The sequence below is a fragment of the Rhinolophus sinicus genome, linkage group LG11 (assembly GCF_036562045.2).
Source record: "Rhinolophus sinicus isolate RSC01 linkage group LG11, ASM3656204v1, whole genome shotgun sequence".
Lineage (NCBI taxonomy): Eukaryota > Metazoa > Chordata > Mammalia > Chiroptera > Rhinolophidae > Rhinolophus > Rhinolophus sinicus.
This window is the reverse complement of record NC_133760.1, coordinates 51,935,517-51,950,512: the sequence shown is the minus strand read 5'-3', so window position 1 is coordinate 51,950,512 and position 14,996 is coordinate 51,935,517. Positions and strand designations below refer to the sequence as shown.

The 14,996-nt window shown below is 52.2% G+C and overlaps 1 long non-coding RNA gene across 2 annotated transcripts; it reads right to left on the bottom strand.

Annotated features, from left to right (window-relative positions):
- Positions 1-8,489: 8,489 nt before the first annotated feature.
- Positions 8,490-14,816, bottom strand: LOC109453044 (uncharacterized). Of its 2 annotated transcripts, none has more exons than XR_012490284.1 (4): positions 12,263-14,816; positions 11,578-11,753; positions 10,521-11,451; positions 8,490-9,161 (listed from the first exon to the last, which is right to left on the bottom strand). It is a non-coding gene; the product is annotated as an uncharacterized LOC109453044 (long non-coding RNA). The 2 variants fall into 2 exon arrangements; XR_012490285.1 differs by having other exon boundaries at positions 11,601-11,753.
- Between the last annotated feature and the right edge of the window lie 180 nt (positions 14,817-14,996).

Here is a 14,996-nt window from a genome sequence, read left to right as displayed (position 1 = left end):
TAAGTCTCAGAGAACCTGTGGAACCTGCGCTGTGAGAGGCTGAGGCTGTCTGAGGGAACACCCCCCAAGGGACACCTGGATTGTCTGAAGACACTTTCAGTTGTTCAAGATGGAGGCTGGGGGTGGTGCTCTAGTGACATCTAGTGAGTAGTGGAAACGCAGCTAACATCCTACACCTCGCCAGGACAGTCCCCACAACCAGGAGTTGTTCAGCCCAAAGGTCACGGCGCTGTGGTTGAGAGACACTGGCCCAAACATATTGATACATGAGCTCTGACCCCACCCGGCTCCTGCCCCCAGAGCCCCTCAGGGGACCAGATAGTGGTCTGTGATACGTGTGATAGGAAATGCTGCCTTGTGCTCTGCTCTCGAGTGATGACAACACACTGGGACAGATATGAGGCTCATAAAGGGTCTGTGTCCCCCAGGACCACTGTGGGGCCACTGGCTCAGAGAGGACCACGACATCCCAATGCAGGCTCCACCCTGGACCCTCCATGCCTGACTCCTAGCCCCGATCTCAGCACACAGTGGGCTTCCCGAAAGAGGCAGCCTCTGCTCCCTCCATCTCCCTAACGTCCAGCCACAGTTTGCCTTCAAATATTTGAACGAGGATATGAGCCGTGAAGGGTTTGCAGGAGGCCGAGCAAGGAATTCCAGTTAAACCTAATGTTTAAGCAGGTATTACTGGTTGTGGAAAACAAGAGCTTATAAATCAATGCCCCACACCCTCAAACAACAAAAACAACAAAAACCCAACCTGGAGGTAAATAACTACAACCGGAAGGGACAGATCTCTGTATGTTAAAGAGAGTTAAAAAGGGACAGGAGGAATAAGGCTTGTGCCAGGCCCCCAAATGACTGCATATTAGACCCTTTTCAGATACACATTCTGCAAATATTTTCTCCCATCCTGTAGGTCGTCTTTTCGCATTCCTGATAATGTCCTTTGATACACAAATGTTTTTGATTTTGATGAAGTCCAATGTATCTGTTTTTTCTTTCGTCATTTGTACTTTTGGTATCATGTCTAAGACTCCATTACCCAAAGTCATGAAGATTTACCCCTGTGTTTTCTTCTAAGAGTTTCATAATCTTCACTCTTATATTTAGGTCATCGATCCATTTTTAGTTAATTTTTGTACATGATGCGAGGTCCTGGTCCAGCTTATTCTGGCACATGGATGTCCTGTGTCACTGATGTTAATAGTGCTCCTCCCGGGCGGTTCTAATATGAAGCCACACGGGCGTCTCACTGAGTGGCTGCACCACCAGCCACGCTTGCTGCCCATTCTCACCCCTGGGGCTCAGCCAGGATCTGAGGGATTCATTCCTCCCATTCCCCCCCTGCACTTCTTGTAGTCTCTCCCCCAGTTGTGGAGGAATTTTTCTAGTCTGGGGTGGAAAAGATCTCAGGCCAAGACAACCTGTTCACACCCAATTCCCGTGGCATTTAAGCTTTCAGGGGGGAAAAACTCACAGTATGTGAGTTTCACCATCCACATGGGCTTCCTCCACTTACCTACAAATGAGTTCCCCTTGCTCCAAGCCCCTGGTCTGAATTAGCAAAGAACGGATTCACGAGAAGATTGTGTAGTATTACCATGCTTCCTCGAAAATAAGGCTGGGTCTTATATTAAGGTTTGCTCCAAAACACACATTAGGGCTTATTTTCCAGTTAGGTCTTATTTTGGGGGAAACACGGTAGCATTAAGCTCTACAGTTTCAAAATACGGTATAGTTCCCTTCCATACTCTCATGTCAGCAGAACGGGTGAAGCTGGTAGGACAGGTGCGGGGTCCACTTTGCAGACAGGAAATAGGGTTCTAATAACAGGGGAGACCTGGCTCCCAGCCTCCTGCTGTGGGGGTGGCAGCACACAGAGGAAGCCAGGGAAAGACCTTTGCAGACAAAGGGTGTGTGGATCCAAGACTCACCAGCAGTGAGGAGGGCAGCAGTGTGGGTGTGATGGGCAGGCTGGAATGGCAGGGACACGTCTCTAGGCAAAGAGGCCCCATCCTGCAAAGGTGGCAAGGGCCAGCAGCCTGGGGTGGCACCTGGGTCACCTCTGACTGTAACCTCTGTTAATGGAGCAGTTACCTTATTTCCGTGTGCAGAGAGAGACTGCAGTCTGCAGAGCTCTTCCCGTTTTGCAGCTGGGTTTCCATCGCTGACCCCCTCACCCTCTCATTATGTGTGGCCCACCGCTCAGGCAACTAGATACTGGTGGTGCCCAGTGCAGTCCCCCTTGGCGTTTAAAGGAAAGCAGAAACCGAGAGTGCGAGAACCAGTTCCCGGTTCTAACCCGGTGCTGTGTTTCGTGAGGAGCCGCAGACGGCGCGTCTGCAACGACCCAGCCTTCGTCTGCCTTCTCCTGGGGCTCACTTACCCCATGAAACCAGTCTATTTTTGCTTCCCCCTAAAGGATAAAGGGCTTGTCTTGCCGCTGGAAGGTAAATTGACAATATCAGTTATTCCTTTGGCCATTCAGGGCTCAGTGACATTTCGGGGAGCTGCTGCGGAATCCTGAGGGAGCAATTAAAATTCCAGCGGGGCACCAAGCTGGTGCTGGGGAAGCTACAGCCGACCGGCCCCACTCTCCTAGGAGGAGCTGCTGTCCTCCCTGGGGTGACAGTGAGCAGAGCAGCCAGGGGGGACGCAGAGCCTGGGGATCTGGTCAGGCGGCCAGAGCGGCTCAACTCAACAGCCTTTACCGCCGTCCTCCAGCTTCAGAAGTGAGATTCTTTGTCAAACTGCTGCGACGTTGGGGCGTGGCCATTTTTGCTGAGCCTTTCAGGAGACGGCCTAGTGGTCCCCTTGTCCCTCTGTCCAGCCCTGCTCCCCACTCCCCTGCAAGGAGTGACCCGAGGGCACCCCCAGTGAGCCCTGCATCACCTCCGCCTGAGTCTGGTATCTGAGAACCGCTGTGACACCCACGACACACACGGCTGAAGTGAACTTGTGTGTGTCCGTGAGAACGCGTACAAGAACACACACAAAGTATCTCACCTCACTTGGTAACAGTGAAAATTTGGACACGTCTGTCAACAGGAGAATGGATAACAGAGGAATGGATACTAGGGGCATGGATACGAGGGGAATAGATAAATAGGGGTAATGGATAAACAAATTGTGCGCTCGCCCCGCAAGGAACTCGCATGTCGGACGAACTGACTAGAGCTTCAGCCCCATGTTGAGAGGGAGGCAAACAAGTCACAGAAAGTGACTTTCATTGTTCTATTTAGACGAATTATTAAAACACAGAACTCCACCCTATGTTAACAGAGCATACATATTTATTTTTAGAACCTGAAGCAAATATGGACAATATTAACAGTTATTAAATCTGGGTAGCGGAAATCCCAGCGTGGTATGTGGGTGCCGGTTTTACTATTGTTCTATTACCCTAATCATATTGTTTGTTATTCATTTTTTGGCTGAAAATGCAGGCCTCTTATGAGGTTCCAAAGCATTAGGGGGCCACTCTGCCATCCGTCCCTACACAGCTCATGTCTCTGGGCTACCTGCCTCTGTGCTTCTGCCTCTCTCTTGGGCTCTCTTGGGCTTCTCCAGGGCCCTGGGGCCCTGTGCACCACCAGACAGCTGCCCAGGGACTGTCACTTGAGGACCCACCGCCTCCAGTCCGGTCTGAGCTGCTGGACAAGCAGTGGACCACCCGCCAGAGTGGGGGGGGGGGAACCGGCCACAGCGACGTGAGGGGGGTGTCGGGGGCTGGGTGGGGTGTGGGTGGCACACAGGGACCTGGCTGCAGGTGGAGAGGTCCGTGGAAAGGTTAGCACCAGGCCGAGGCTGCAGGTTGCAGGACCAGGCTCCAGGCAGTGACGAGGGGCCGCACCAGAGTCCTCACGCCGCTGACCGGCCCGTGGCAGGAAGTGCTGAGGTGCCTCTCCTACCCCCGAGCCTCCACCTCCCTCTGCCCGGAAGGTTCACTGTCACCTCACTCCAAAGGGGAAACGCTTAGAGGAACTTGTTAGCACAGCGCACACGGAAGTATACAGGCGGGACTGAGGCCCTGACCGCTCATGCAGGCGTGAGCTCACGGGACCCCCTGGACACCCGTGATGTCCGTGTCTGTGACGTTTCCTTACTTTTTGCCCATTTTCTACTGAGTCGCAGGTCTTTCTTCGTACTGATTTGTGTCCATCACAGCACAGAGAAACGAAAGACCTCAAGCCAATCTTTCACGAGTTTACCAACACCTGACCCTAATCGCAGATGTGCCTGTCTCCTCTTGTAACGACAGCTCTGGGTCGGAGCCCAGCCTGGAGACCAGGGAGAGAAGCCTGGCTCCAGGCCGCAGTCTGTGGTCCGGCCTCCGGGCGAGGTTTGCCCACATCTGCCAGCGATGGTGGAGCCCAGGCCTAAGCAGAAGCAGCGGCTGCTGAGGTTAGATTTGGGGTGGGGTGCGATGGCTGGTGTCACCCCCAAGCACACGTCAGGAGCCGCTGTCGGTTTCTCTCTTTGTTCCTTCGCTTTCTGCCCTTTCCTTCGTTCAGGAGCTTCTGTTCCATGAAAATATAATCGAACTGGTTTCTATTGAGCCCGTGACACTTGGCATTGTGACAACATCTAAAATTCAGAGCTATGGATGTGAAGACATTTCTTAATTTACCCTTCATTCTGGGTTAATTGAGCTGGGCGGGTCTCCAGCCAGAGGATGTACTGACGCTTAAAGAGAAATACGAGTATGTATCACAATTTTACTCATCCATTTCACCTCAATAGAGCTGAAGAGAAGAAAATATGATGGGGTGAGTCGTTGGGGAGAAAACAATCTTGCCACATAGATGAGTTATTAATATAACAATCCACACGCTTCCAAACCTGACACGGTTGCAAAGTGATTGGCCAGTGTTTCCCTTCTATATGGACTTCTGCAGGAGGGGCAGATATCGGCCAAATCCCTACCAGCGTCCGCTAGGAAAGTGTGATCTGTGGATTAGCCTGCTGACGATGGTCACTGTGTTTTCACACTGGGCCGTCAAACAGGCCTGTCTCTGAGTTCTTCCCATCACAGAACCAGGAGTCTGCTGCTTTTTTTTTTTTAATTTCTCATTGAAATAATACTGCTCTAAAAGTTCCTTCAGCTCAAAAACTCAAGGATTCTATCACTAAATATATTTTTCTCTCTTAGAGTACACGCTGACTTATTTCAGTCAGCCCGTCGCAAGTTACAAGATGTTTGATTGAACAGGTTTCACATAGAATAATGTATAAGAAATGGAAACTTACAGGCAATTCAGGCAGGTGTCACCGAGTTGCGATGCCTGGCTCTGTAAGAGATTCTCTTCCTGTTAAACACAGGCCACAGTCCCTGCTAGTGGACTCAGGGCCTGACAAATCCCGTCTTCCCCATGAGAGCATTTTGTGGCATTGAGTCCCATTTCAGGAAGTGGGCATTATTCTTCCTTGGAGCTTTTGACATAACCGACCACCAGCCATACCTCTGCAGGCAGCGGGACAGGGGACTCTGCCCTTTGTGGAAGCCAAAGTATAAAGGTTCAGGCTCGGTCCCTCCAGTGGCCAACTTCCCTGCCTATGGAGCAAGCCCACCGAAGCGTGAGGCCCACGCCAGGAGGCAGCAGGATGGAGGACTGAGACGTGTGTGACGTTGGGCAAACCCGGCACCCACACCTGCCTGATGCCAGCCCCTCCCTCCAACCTTCCAGGTGTGAGCCACAGATTCTCTCTTACTTGAGTTACTTTGACTTCAGTTTCTGCCGTTTGCCACCTAAATTGTCTCAACTTGCATATCAGAGGGGAAAGGCTTCAATGGGCTGCACAACCCAGTCTCGAAGGAGCTCACAGCCTCTGTGTGTGAATGGCAGGGACAAGGTGACACCTCCTGGCCTCTGACAGCTGCTTCTCGTGTCCCCTTAGGTTCTCACCAATGTTTTCAGTTCTGTTTCTAGTTCACTTGTCCGAGACCAGAAGGACTTCCCTCACCTCTGGACCACTGATGAACGGCCCAACACCCGAGCCTCAGGCACCAGGTCAGCTGGCCGAAGACACATGCCTCGCCGTCTGCTGGGACTTCAGAGGTGACAACAGTGTCCTTGGAACAGTCATCACTCAGTGTGGTCCCCTTCCGCCTTCCTGGTTCCCAGCCTCGGCGGGAACCTCCTGGAGCATAGAGTCCAGCAAGGAACGTAGACACTAAACGATCAACACTTCCTCCCTAATGCACAGAGGGGCCCAGCCGTGCTCTTTCTGCCCCTGAGTGGTCCTCCTGGGTTCTGTGCATGTCCCGACACGGAGCATTTTTCCAGCATGTGACACCGCTCCTGGGTCTCAGGCGCTGTCTTCCCCGCCTTCCCTCATGCTGACCCAGACTGGCCCGGACACGCCTATCGTCGCCCACCTTCCCCAAATCAGAAGTGACGGGGCTGCCGCTGAGATTCTCATTGTCTCGGGCAGTGACAGATGATGTGGCCATTCCTGAGAAAATTAAGTCATCAACTCTCAGGCAAGCCTGACATCCTCAAAAGTGTCCGGGCTGGACAGCCACGGGCCCTCAATTTAATGTTGGAAACAATAGGCAAAAGGCAGGCAATTACGTGCTGACGCTGGGCTCTGCGTCTGAAGGTGGGGAGTTGTAATCCCTGCCTGGGGGTCATGTATCAACATTGGGAACCAGAGTCCAATTGGAAACAACACAAACTGAAAGAATTGATTAGACCAGGTGTCACTTGCACGGCACCTCTCTGAACTGCCCACATGTCCCTGCAGGTTATCACCTAACGCACAATAATTGCGCCAGCTTCCAGAGAGGCATGGAGAGCGGACGGAGAACAGCTGCCGGGTGCTCCCGGCCCCTCCTGGACCGGCCGCCTACCTGCAAGGCCTCTGATTCCCCTGTCCTTTCAACATGGTGCAGCAGCAAGGCACAGCCCTCGATAATGAAGCAGGTGATGACCACCAGAGGTGCCACCGAGCTCCCCCAGGGACATATCACAGAAAAGATAGGAGCGGGCTGGCTCCCGCTGCCCAGCCAGAGTCCTGGGCAGGGCCAGGTGTAACAGACGTCACGGAGAGGGAGGGGACCGTGAAGTAACGTGCTGGCGAGCTTCCCAGAGCCACTGTACCCTCAACCTCATGCCCTGGGCAAGGGACCCCATGCGTCTTTCCCTGACCTTCGGGTTTGGAGTGTTTCCACCTGGGCAGGGCAGCCGCCTCCCCAGCCTGAAGCCTCGACACCCCTGACATTTGCTTCCCTCATCACGGCTACTCTGATAGCTCTACGTCTGGGGCCTGGCCTGGGACGGCGCCTGGGACACTGGACTGAGGGAATGGCATGCGCTGGGTGGCCAGAAGGCTCTAGGCTGGAACGGTCACCTGGTTGAGAATGTGGCTGAAGGGCTGCTCTGCGCCCTTTGCAGGCCAGGCCCGTCTGGTCCTAGCTGGGTCCTTGGGGTCCCCTGTGTCTTGGTGATGGCAGCCTGCATCAGTGTGCAGTAAAAAGGATGGGACTAAAGGCTCATGAGCCTGCGTCATTAACCCTGCCTCTGCCACAACCGAATGAGCACGTGATCCCACATGTCTCGGGACTGACAGGGACGGTCTTCCCTCTTCCTGGCACCACATACCTGCAGACACCCCCATGCGCCCTTTCTCTGAGCCTCCGCGTCTACCCTCATGGCCCCAGGTGTCTGCCCCCTCCTTTGCCTCTGTGACTTGCAACAACTGGCATATTAGCACCCCTTCCTGAGAAGAAAATGAACCTGCCCAGGACTTGACGTCACCATATGGCCAGCACTGCTGGTGCCAACAGATGGAAAAATGAAAAACAGAACCGGACTCCAGGGGCTCCTGGGATGGCGCCCCCCTCCTGGGGCCCAGGGGGCCCACCATCGGCAGGTCAGAGACAGCCAGGGTCCAGTTCTGGACTTGCCCTCACTCTCAGGTGACCTTGAGCAAGTGATGTATCCCCTCTTCATCTGTACAATATGAGCAATAGCAGTTCTGTCCCCAGGAGGTGGCCGAGGGGATCATGAGAAATGACACACGTGGCACCCTTGGCGCAGTAGCCACGTGTCCAGCAAGGGCTCAGAAAGCACTGTGACCCCACGGGGGTGCAGCACCTCTTGGGTCCTGCCCGTGGAGTGCGTTCCGCTCGTGACAAAGGACTGAATCCCCAGTGCTGGGTGGGAGGCCAGTACATGGCAGATCCCAGCTGTGCCCTGTCACCATTGACATTCTGTATTGTCACCTCGCATCCATATACGCAGATGCCACCTCACTGCTCGCCGAGCTCCTTCCTGAGCCACACTGGCCGTCCCTCCCCAGGTGCTGACCTCTGAGTCCCCAGTGCGCCTGTCCTGACCCAGGCCGCTTAGCCCTGGGTGATGCACGGTCTGCCCGTTTGCTCTCATGCTGGACGCTCTGGGCTGGAGTCAAACATGGAGGCTTCCACGCAGGAGCTCCTGTCGGAAGGCTCCAGGGCACCCAGATGCCCGGCGTAGTCTGTGTCATTGGAAAGAAAGGGTCCCAGCAGTGGGGGAAGTACTGCCCTCTCCCCTACCGTGTCCATGTCCATTCTCATGTGTAAAGAAGTGCAGGGCAGACCCTAAAGGGCCTCAGCACTGCACCCCACAAATACCTGGGGACAAAGGGTGACCTAGGGTGTCTCCGCAAACTGGTGTTTCTCAGTGCTCAGACCTCGTTGACAATCCAATGAAATCTACCTGCTTAGTAGGATGTGTGCACACACACACATGCACACACGCATGCACACACCCAAGGAGATCCTCGAGGTCCCTTGAAATACATACAACACGACATGGGCAAATCCACAAACATATTATGCAAAAGGAGCCATATCCAAAAAGATACACTATGTGATGCCTCTCCTTAGATGAAGTTCAAAAATCAGGCAACACGGAACCATGCTGCTCAGAGGCAGGAGGTGTCACCCAGCGAGGGGCACGGTGCCTTCCGAGTTGTCGGTCATTTTTGTTTCTCGCTCTGGGAGCTGATTCTATGATGTGTTCACCTTGTGAAACTCATTGAGCTATAAACTTAAGATTGTGGACTTTTCTCTTGTACGCAGGCTGTACTACCATTAAATGTAGTAAAATGAACGGGGAAAAGTACTCACTCAGACATTTGCTTACTCAAATGTCTCCATTTTCCACAGTTACCTACAAATTGGGGGAGAGAAAAAGGGGGAGGTCAGTGTGTGAGTCCAAAGGAAAAAGAGAAAGAGGGAAAAAATTAAAATCAGGCAGGAAAACGATCTAAGACACAAAAGGAAAAGCAAGTAATTCTACACCCGCCAGTGGTTATTGGGATGAAATTAAGTTTTCGCAATTAGGGTTGGGAATGCCTCCCGCTAGTCATTCTGTGTCGTATCTAGGCCATGAAATCACCCTTCCAGGACACAGGATGGGAAGTAAATTGGAAGGTTTTTTTTTTTAGTTCTTATAAAGGCTCTGACTTCAAACAGAACCAAATGTCAAGTCTAATGATTCCTCCAACCACTAAGCTAGAAATCAATTTTTAACACTCACTTCTAGTGCCAGAGCTGGGTCACCATTGACACTCTGTATTTTCACAAGACATCGCAGCGACCAGCTACAAGAGCTCTGGTTTGCTGCACAAACTGTACCAGAGAAAAATGAAACTGTGTGTACTAGAATTTTTAAAAAAATCTCTCCCTAGGAATCACTTGAGAAATTAAAATGGATTCTCCCAGAGAGAAATTAAAGCTGGGTCCCTACCTAACGCTATATGTGAAGGTAGACTTACGTAGGTGAATGAAAGACCTAAATGTGAATGGTAAAGAATGAAGTTCAAAGTAGAACATTCACGTGGTCTCTGTGACCATGAAGTGAGGGAAGGACTTCTTAAAACTTCTAAATCAAACACTGTAAGGCACATGCGCGCGCGTGCACACACACACACACACACACACACACACACCAAATATGCACTTAATTAGATCAAAAGTAAGGGTTTCTTTTTAGCAAAGGGTACCACCAGCATAGTCATAGCAGACAGAGGCATGGAGGAAGATCTTGGAATATCCACAACGGACCAACAATGGAAAAGAATTCTTGTGCAAAGAAAAAAATGGCAACCCTCCCAGAAAATGGGTAAATGGTCTTAACAAGCTAATTGACAGAAAAAGAATCCAAGAGGCATCGAGCAAATAAAGAAATGCTCACACCACCAGTCATCAGAGACACATAGACTGAAACCTTGTGATATCACTTTACACTCAGCCAACTGGCAAAAGCCAGAGATTAGGAAACGTCAGGGTCAGCAGGCCTGGGATGACAAAGGGTAGCCCTGCAGTGCGGGCAGAAGTGTAGCTGGGCGGTCACTCAAGTGTCATCTGCCACCATGTAGTCGGGCTGGGTCTCCGTACCCTCCAACAGGGCAGTGCAGCCCCTGGCAGGCAGGCTGGTTGTCCCACTCTTCCCTCCCCTGCAGCGGGATTACGTATCCACACCGTGTCCCGTGTAACACGTCACCTGCAGGAAAAGACTTCCCCTCACCTCTCAGGAGAGATGGCTGTCCTGGGGCTCAGAGGAGAAACCCAGCAGACAACGGGACGTGGCCAGGACGTGGTCAGGAGCCCCCAGGACTCCCCACAGAGGAAGCAGGTGGTCTGCAGCTGCACGTTCTCTGGAACGATCTAAGAAAGAAACCACCGCCATGGTTTCCGGAAGCAACAGAGCTCCACTTAAGGGTGACTCATCCTGGCCGTTGTTCCAAAGGCAGAAGCTCTTGTCACTTTCCTCTACCCTGGAGGCTGGTGACAACCAAGCGGGCCAGAAATAACACATTATTCATGTTTAGTCATACACCTAACAAATAGGAATAAAAGAAGTGCTATTAAGTCAGAATTCTCAAATAGACTTGATGCCTTGGGCGAAAACACAGTTGAGCTCTGTAAGGAGAGAACAGCAGGAAGAGGACAGAGCCGGCCCAGGTGGCGTTTAGGGGACAGAGTCCTGGCCAACCAGGGAAGGGACGCCAGAGAGACCTCCCAGTGGGCTCTGACTGGTTTGCCTCCCACAGGACCCCAAACCACTTTGGGGTCACCTTGTCCCCTGGGCTGGAAGACACTCAGTCACGAGTGTGCTCACAGGGCTGCAAAGTCTGGGTCCTTCTGTGGTTGTAGGTTTTTAATCAAATCGACACAGTGACAAAGGTACACTCCCCAGGGGTGGGGGTGACAGCCATTGAGAAACAACAGGTCTGCATTTGTTCAAGTCGCTTCTTCGAAAACACTGCCCTGGCATCAAAAATTAAGCAATCAGGCGAATGAAGCCATTGTTTTCTCCCAGGCTGGGGGTGCTTTTTTCCCTCCTCCCTTCAAGGGTAAAGAAGGCCCCTGTCTGCCTTCAGGGGGCTCAGTGGTCCTCAGGTGCTCAGAAGATCACACTGCGTAAGTAGGTGACTGATTCGAGATGTCCTTGCCACCTGCAGTCACGACAGCGATTTGTGAACAGGAACGGAACACACGCACACCCCTACCTTTCCCATTCTCCCTCTCTATGCATCTCTTCACCCCCTAATCCCAACCCCACCCCAAAATAGTTCATAGACCTGCAAGCAGCAAAGGTTCACACCCTGACTGCAGGAAGGTTTCTGTCCTGAGCAGGCCCCTGCAGTACCCGGCGCGGCCGCTGGGGGGCAGCCCACACGCAGCACGGCGGCCCGGGAGCGCGGCTGGACCTCGGCTAGGAAGGCTGCACCGACTTTTTCATTTCAGTCAATTCCGCCTGAAAGACGAAGGCAGCGTGAGTTATTCTTCCAATAAATGCACCTTCATTGTTCTGTTAGGACTGCATTTCCCCTTCGTGGTTGAAATTTTAGCACCCAAATTGAGATGTGCTATAACGATGAAATATACACCCAATTCTGAAGACAGTTCAATACACGATAAAGTGGGTTTCAATACAGTTTTGTAGCGACTCCACGCTGAAATCGTATTTTGGATATATTGGATTAAACAAAGCATGATGAATTCTCCTGTTTCTGTTACTCCTTTCATGGGGCTAACCAGCACATTCAAATTACACGTGTTGCATTTCCATGGGACCCGGGGGTCCACCTTCCCCTTCCTTCGGAGATGGGGAGGGCTCAGCCAGGCCGCATGGAAGCTCATGAAGCCAGGGCTGCAAAGGGCCTTCTCTTGGTGCTGCAGAAGAAAACTGGGGGCAGAGGGTCTGCGATGTGGGAGGGAGCCCTGCCCCGGGAGGGGGGGATTTATCTTAAGGGATCAACTCACGTGATTGGGGGGCTGCAAGTCTGTGACCCGCAGGGCAGGCTGTCAGGCTGTGGCCCCAGGGCCGCTGGTGCTGCAGCTCGAGTCCGACGGCCAGGCCGTCTGCAGGCAGAACCCCTTCCCCAGGGAACCTCGGGCTTCTCCCCTGAAGGCCTTCAACTGGTTGGACCAGGCCCACCCTCATTATGGAGGGCAACTGCTGTCCTCAGTCTCCTGGTTTAAGTGTGAATCTCATCTGCAAAGTGCCTGCACAAAAAACGCCTAGGCTGGTGTTTGGCCAGTGCCCTGGGTGGGGACTGTGGCCCAGACAAGCTGACACATAAAATTCACCATCACACTGCCCATGGCCCAGGAAATCAAGTGTTAGTGCTAACTGCCTAGGTGTGTCCTTTCTGGTTGGCACCCAGCTGTCCTTTTCAGTATCTGGACAGTCAGCCCTGGGTGACAGCCCCCTGGGGGACATCACCTGGTCCCCACCGTGCTCCCCCTTTCTGAGGTCCGCTCCTTAGAGACCAGCTCCAGTTCTCCTCCTCCAGGAAGGCCTCCAGAGACCCCCAGCTCCCGCTGTCACTTCCTCCTCTGAATTCTGAGCTCTGGTTGTCTGCACCACAGGTTAGAAACAGTTTACCTGGTTCCTGAGTGTATCTTGCATGGATCAATGGGAGTTTCGCTTCTGTGGGCACAGCTACCGTGGCGACGGGGCTGAGCACAGTGTCGGCGGCTTCACTTAGCAGCATCTATCACATGTTCCTTTACCCCAATACTGTTTAAAGAAAGATGTCCCCGTCTCTCCTCATAATCAGTCTCTTCTCACCCCAAGAGGTTCAGCCTTCTCGGGGGCAAGCTTGAGTTCACCACGGATGCTTTCTGTGGTCTAAACGTTACCTTCACCTTTCTGTTTCCCCTCCTTCCTCATACGCACGTCCCTGTCTTGCTGTCCTCTTCCCTGCGACCCTGTGGTCAGAAGTTTCTCAGCGGTGCATCTCAGGGGCCAGCTTTCTCTCTGGATTCAGACAACAATCGGAGGCGGTCTATACGGCCACGTATAACCTTAAAAAGTTACACATGAGACTCATACAAGTATGGAACGATCGCATGTCGGAGATTTGTTGAACTTATCAATCAAGGAGCCAGCAAAATGGCAAAGTTGGTTCAATGAGCAGCAGGGGACAGAGTTTTATGCTGGGGAGTCATGCTACCGTGTCTTCTAAGTTAGAAGCCGCAGTAACCACTGTCCTACAGGGAAAAAAGACTGCAAGCTTCGGAGTCTTCTCAACCAGAGATCACCTGCATCTCTACTGACAAAAACCCCACAAAGTAACACTTAACTTCGCAACGTCTGGGCCCTGATCAATAGTAAACACAAGTCAGAGGAAGGTGCCTCCCCGAGATAATTCGGCTGCGATCTTAACCATGAGGCAAATGGAGGCCGCACACCCTTCAGTTTCACGCTGGAGCTTGTCTGGGGCAGTTTGTACGGCGGCCCCAGGACACAGTGAGTGGCGCTCACTCATGCATCTGGGCCTCAGCAGGTGGGTGGAGCCTGGGGGGCTGGCTGGACAGCACGTCTCTCCCTGTGGCTAGCCTGGGCTCCCCCCAGCAAGACAGTCTCGGGGTGGTCAGATTTCACACAGCTGCTGGGCTCCACGAGAGGGCACCCGGTGTGGGGAGCAGCTCTGCCCATCAAAGGAGGAAGTTGCACAGCGTCCCTCCCACCCCAGGGCAGGTCAAGGGCCAGCCAGACACAGGAATGGGAGCAAGGACTCCCCCAGAAGGTCTGGGTGGCCGCTCGCTGATCACGGGCCAATGGACACCAGCGATCACATCACACCCTCCTGTGCCTTCCAGCCAGCAGGCCGTCCTCAACTCTTAAACTGGGGGTCGAGTTCTGAGTGCCCAGACCCCTTCAAGGACTGGGATGTAGGATGCAAGCTCTATGCCTCAAGGATAGATTGACAAATATATACTGTTATCTTGTCAAGGCTTTTTTCTTTTAATATACAAGTTGTATTAATTTCCCGAGAAGGAAATGAAAGATGCTGCAATGATACCGCATCCACAGAAAAGCTCTAGAAATTGAACAAGAGACAGAGTAACAGAGGGCAGGTTCAAAGGCAGACGCCACGCGATGAGCTGTGGGTCGTGGATGAGACAGCAAGAGCCACGTCCCCCTCACTGACCCCATCCTGCCACCCCACGGTCGCACCACAGCTGAATGCAGAGCTCATTGTTCCTGTCTCTATTTACCACCTCATCCTTGGCTTATAGAGAATCTGGTCGGATTGAAACCAGTCTGGGGGTGACATGCCCTGTGAGGTACAACCACAAAGCAGCAAGAACTCATATTAACCAGCCTCCAACTTACCCAGTTTCCCTGAAAATAAGACCGAGCCAGACCGTCAGCTCTAATGCGTCTTTTGGAACAAGAATTAATGTAAGACCCAGTTTTATTTTACTATAAGACCGGCTCTTATGTAAGACTGGCTCTTATATAATGTAATATAAGACGGGGTATAATATAATATAAGACCCGGTCTTATTTTACTGTAAGACCGAGTCTTTATATTATATTATATTATATTATATTATATTATATTATATTATATTATATTATATTATATTATATTATAAGACCAAGTTTTATATTAATTTTTGCTCCAAAAGACCCATTAGAGCTGATGGTCCGGCCAGGTCTCACTTTCAGGGGAACATGGTACGTACTCTCCGGACATGTTGT